Here is a 6,292-nt window from a genome sequence, read left to right on the forward strand (position 1 = left end):
TTATCAATGTGGCTGCCCGTAGCTTTGGCTGCGGGGCCTGTCAAGACAGCAATCCCCGATCCTGGCGGTGGACACAAGCAGAAAGGGATGTTGTCAAGCTGAAGAAAGAGTCTTATTGATCCTGGGTGGCTTGTGGGACTCGTGGAGCAGCAAGCAGGTATCATGAGGCCAAGCGTGTCACTGCTTGGGCGGTTGCAGAGGTAAAAACTTGGACCCGTGAGGGGTTTGGAGACGACATGAAGAAGGGCTGGCCTCAGAGCAATTCCGCCAAATCATTCTACACACATCTGAAGGGCAAAGCAGTGCTTTTCTCACACGGTTTTCAGTTTTAGTGGGGAACTGCTAACCTTGAAAGAGGACATTGTTGGACAGTGAAAGGAATACTTTGTTGATTTCCTCAATCCGGCTGACACACCTTATATGATGGAAGAAGAGATGGTGGAGGCTTGGGGCTTCCAGACTGAAGTAATCGAGGTGGTCAAAAAACTTAACTGTAGCAAGGCTTTTGGGGTGGTTAAGATCCATCCTGAATACCTTAGAGCTCTTTAAGTTGTCGAGCTGTTATGGCTGACATGCTTTCTCAATATCACAGGGAGGTCAGGAACCGTGCCCCTGGATTGGCAGACCATGGGGGTGGTTCCCTTGCATAAGAAGGGAAATGGGAGTGTGCGTTCCAAACTCCTTGGGACGACCTATGCCAGGGTGATAGAGAGGAAATTCCGGATGATGGACGGACCTCAGCTTCAGGAGGAGCAAAAGTCTTTGCCCAGGCTGTTGAACAGTGGTCTTGGGAGTCAGGGGCCTTTCTACTAAGGGCCATGCAGTCTCCATACAAGAGAAGCAGAACTTTGGTCTGCATTGCTGGCATTAAGTCAGACTTGTTCCCGGTACATGTTGGACTCTGACAGGGCTGCCCTCTGTCACCAGTCCTGTTAGTAACCTTAAAAAACAGGATTTTTAGGTGCAGCCAGCGGCCACAGCAGGTCTGGTTTGGGTCGACTGTATTTCATGCCTGCTTTCTGTGGATGCTGCTATAATGTAGAGTCTGCAAAGCTCTTGATTTACCTCGCCTACAATCCTACCCTGACCTATGGTTATGAAATCTGGATCATGAACAAAAGAATGAGATCCAAGATACAAGTTGAATTGAGCTTCCTCATTCGGGAGAGGCTCGGAATAGAGCTGCTCCTTATCCACATTGAGAGGAGTCAGCTGATGTTCCAGGCATGGCCCACTGGGAGGAGGCGCAAGGGATGAACAAGGACACCCTGTAGGGACTATGTCTTTCCGCTGGCCTGAGAGCACCTTGGGCTTCCCCCAGGAGCAAGAAGAGGCATCTGGGGAATGGGAGGTCTGGAAGTGCTGAGAACCCTGTCCACACAACCCTGGATGAAGTGGAAGATGATGAGTACCAGCCTGTTTAAAATCACACCAAAAGATGATGGTTGATTTTTGTCCAAAATTTGAATAGCTTACTCTAAAACTTTATTTGTTCAACATTAAAAGCTATGGTACACTTGGTAGTGTGCATGAAATAACTTTCCTGTTGCTGTCATATACCACAAGTATGAATGAGCTTATAGTCACAAATTGATGCCTGTTCATCCTCCTGCAGAATTTTTTAGAACCCAGCAGAATTCTAAATTTTATTATCCAGATCCTGAACTAGCAATGCAGCTCAAGAACATTACATTACTCAGTCTGTGATTTATTTATTTTTTTTTTTATTATTATTATTTGTATCATCCTAAGGTTTAAGATCTAATGGTAACGTTTCCAGTGTTTCATATCTTTTTTCCTTTTTGCTTCAAGAAGCATATATATTTTTGTCAAATTAGTTATTTGGTTAGAACTGGGATATATCTTGGAATGCCATTTTTCTAAATGGTCCCTCTACTCTGTAGTCTGCCTCTCTACCCTGTTGTCAATCCTGGTTATGGAAGAAAGAGCATCTGGCAACTCTGGCAAGTCTATAGAGTGCCAACTCCTAAAGGAACAGAATTAGATCTTTATAAAAAGCATGTCCCAAAGGCCATTATGAGTCCCTAGAAATATTGTGTGCAACTAAATCCCACCATTGAAAAATGGTATAAATTTGGTTTGCAATTGAAAAGAAAATTAGGCGAACTCCTACTGTGCCATTTTGGAACAATTCGGCATACTATCAGAAATTTTGAATTTATTCTTAAAATAAAAATTTGGAATCCTGATATGTATTTTGTTATAAAAACAATTTTATAACCAAAAATTACAAGTATTATTTTTTTCAGCACTCTTTCTTTACACATTGCAATTACAGACTGTAAAATAACGAAAACAAATGCATGAGAACACACTGTGGTATCTAATCATTTGGCTGAAAATATGCTTGGATATGTTCAAGAAACTGACTTTTATTTGGAAGAAAATATCTTTTGATGAAAACCCAGCAATGGTAGGACAGATTTTATTGGACAGATTGCCATTTGATGATGTTTTGGATGAATTTGTTGAATGGTCAGATGCAAATAATCAGAGTTTTGTTGTTGCTATGTGTGTTGTTGAAACGAGGTCCATTGAAACACAAACTGGGTCATAAATTGCATTTTGTCTATCTGGGTGAGTGCTTTTTGGCACTGCGTGGGAGCTGTGTTCAGTGGATATTAGAGTGAAGTAATTTTGTAGTCTCAGATGAAGATCTGGACAAATGATAAATGTATGTCAGTCTGAGAGTTCCCTTGAAAAGAGGTGCTAGGGCTAAGGGGATTATCTAGTTACTTAGACACTATATGATCTACCACCTGACAGTAGCACTAATACCTTCAGGTGATCTATTAGTGTTAAGTGTATACTGAAGAACTTTTAGAGTAAACAGTTACTAAATATTGTCTGCACTAAATAGTCCAAAGCAACTGGGGTCCGTGTTATGAAGCAGGTTTAACAAATTCAGATTAAAATTCGCAACTCTGATGGTACATTCAGACTGCACAAAGCAGGAGCAGCAAAAGCACGAATGCTGCTTCAATTTCAACGCTTGTACAAGTTTAGTTCTGATGCGTGGCTAAAGCATCTTTGCTGCTCTGGCTACACAGTGGAAAAGTGTGTCTCATGCACGTTGGACAGAGCTACCCTATCCTTTCTTTGCCTGTAACATGGCAGCTGTATTTTCTGTAATCAGTGGGTAAAAAGTAGTTTTAATATGTTTTTAAGTGAGAAAGTCCATCGGTTTTCCGCTACTGTCTGCAGCAGCTGAAAGGCGTTTTTCATGTACATAATCCAAAATGCAGGCACCATTACAATAAAAGCAAACATATTTTGCCAGCAGGTTTCCACATTTTAAGTTAATTTAGGCGTTAAAAAACGCTTTCAGAGGAGTGATCATAGCTCTCTGCATCAGCAGTGCTGTGACTGTCTCTCTGCAAGCTCCCAGGTCATCTTCCCTGATTGGTTGATGTGGAGCGTCGAGCAGCAAAAGTTCAATTTTTCCAACTCTAGCAGCTGCTACTTTTGAAGCGCATCACGTGTGTCAGATGCTCGCTGCAGAACCTTTTGCTGTGCCTCGATGCTAGTGAAATGTTGACTTTGCATGTAAACTTGCTGCTTCTGCTGCCTAAGCTACTTGCAGGCTGAAAGTAGCATGAATTGATGTAGCCAAAAGTCTGGAACTCTGAGTTTTTGGTTTCACAATGGCTGTTGTCAATTAGTTAAATAAATTTTAACTAGGTCCACACAGACTTAAACGTGTGCGCAACAAGTATGAAAAGCCATTATCAGTGGAGTACCGATTTGTCGATTCACCATGGAACAGGAAGAGGGTATTTCACCCCACTGGAAGTAGAGATTTTAATTTAGAAATGCAAAAAAAAATAAATAAATAAATAAAACAGGAGAATGTGTTGAAAAGACAGAGAAACAGTGCTACAGCTACAAAGGACAAGAAGGTGGCAAAGGAGAAGATTGTTGCTCAAGTTAATCCTTAAGTTTACATGAAGTGGGCTATTGCAGGCCATTTTTACATTATTAAAAGCACTCCTTTCTGTTGCTCCATGTGTAGATCACTTAAGTAAGATTCTTCCTCATCAAAATCCCACTCCTAGACCTAACTGTAATAATATATTTTCTAAATTACATTTTGTAGCAGAATCTGAATTTTAGAATGAAAAAAAAAAAAAAAATTACACTAGTAAGAATTACGTTTTTTTTTTTTTATATCTAGAAACATTTACACATTTTAAGTGGCCATTCTGCTTGATTGAACATTTATTTATGATATCTGAAAAACCCTTTTCATAGTTCAAATAATACAAATGCTGATCAGCACTATTAGGACTATGGATATCTGTAATAAATTTTTAGACATGCAGAATGTTTATTCTACTGTATTTGTGGAGAATGTCATTTGTTTGAAATGGTCATTCAGACAAAGAAAAATGTTTTTTTCAGAAATGAGGAACATATATTAAGTAAGACTAGTACATATCAAAAGGGCTTGCCATAGTCATTACTGTGAAAATATTACGAGATTATTTTTTGAATGTTATCTGAATTCATGTATCTATTTAGGTGAAATCTTCTGGCAGCAGATGACGATGAAGGATGAAATCATTCTAATATATAGAACCTGTGGATCATCCCATGCGTCCCCCCTCATGTTGCTTCAGTCTTCTTTTACACAGTAAATAAGTGATAACACCCGAAGCCACATTTAGCATGTTATCATCCCAATAAATGGCCGTTATAAGCAGCTATCAGTACCATAGAATGGCTTCAGATTGTGCCAGTTGGCTTATTAGGTTGTTATCATCGAAGGAATCCTAATCCTAACCCTAAAATAATTCCTTTTCCCACGCAGAATTAATGAATCTATGTACGTGTAATCTGAAATAATATAAATAGTTCTTCATGTACTGTAAATATAACAAAATATAAATAAAATGATCTGCATCTCGCTCATATTAAACAAACAAAAAAGAAGTAATCTCATGCCCTGTTAAGTGATCATTCTTTAATAAGATCCTCATCAAACGGACACGCAATGTCTGTTTTTAAAACCTAATGTGTCTAACAGACCTAGTGAATGATTTATATATATTTTTCATGCACAAAACTAAGACAAAATCTGACTAAATCAGGAAATAAAACAGTGTGATTGGTTCTAAGGAGAGCTGAGACAGAGGACACTCTGAGTTCACTGAAGAAAACCTGCTACTGACCAGGTTAGCTCTGGGGAGAATGTGACTACGGTGATTGAAACAGAAGTTGAGGAAACTCTCTTTGACAATCGGAAAAGTCAGTTTTCTTGTTTTTAGGTTTGGACAACTTAAAGTTTTCAGTAAACCTGTTTCATGAAGCGGACCCCTGTTCTATGAAAGCTATGGAACATCCAGCAAATTCCCATAATCCATTAGATAATTGATAACTCAATACATAAAGCTACCAAAAAAAAGTTTTGAAAAAAAAAAAGTTGAAAATACACTTTAAAATGTTTGTTTACATGATCTTTTTCTTATAGTCAGTTAGCATGGATTAACTCTTTAATTGTCAATACACTTAGATTTGAACAATAACAAACCCCACATCAACAATCAAAATAATTAAAATATTTATAATATTCCATCACAAAATAGTCTGATGCTTGTGATTCTGTGTTTATATGCGTCTCTGTTTCTTTCTTTAGATGGCAGGTGTTTACTGTCCACTGTATGCCACTGTAAACACATGTAGAGAGCCAGATATTTATAATTTTCCACATACTCATCGCCACTGATGCTTTTCCAACAGGGATTTGCTCCTTTAGACTCCAATCTGTTTTATCACAAGTGATTCTTTCAGAGGATGTGAGGAAGTATTGGTTGTAACACAGGTGACACAGAGCAGTGCAGTTGTGCATGTCTGGCAAACTGTTACAGCAACAGATGCAGGTCCTGCTTAGATTCATCTTGGAAATTTTAACCAACTTCTGTAGTTGTGATTTATTTATTTTTGTTTTAATTTTATGTTGATGTGCGTGTGTGTGTGTGTGTGTGTGTGTGTGTGTGTGTGTGTGTGTGTGTGTGTGTGTGTGTGTGTGTGTGTGTGTGTATGTGTGTGTGACAGTGTATTGAAAAAGCAGGATCAATTGTATCTATTATTGGTGCAATACAGGATGCAACATTTACCTGCCAAAATAGGATGATTACTTATTTTATAGGCAAGTAGAAAGCCTACCTTACCCACTGTGAATAAATGAGTCCCCCTGTCAGCCAGACATTAGCTTTTTTGTATTAAACAAAGCAGAGCTAATCTATTATGATGTGCCCGCTGAAAGTCACAA

Source organism: Cyprinodon tularosa, unplaced genomic scaffold (assembly GCF_016077235.1).
Source record: "Cyprinodon tularosa strain WSP-4 unplaced genomic scaffold, ASM1607723v1 ctg372, whole genome shotgun sequence".
NCBI lineage: Eukaryota > Metazoa > Chordata > Actinopteri > Cyprinodontiformes > Cyprinodontidae > Cyprinodon > Cyprinodon tularosa.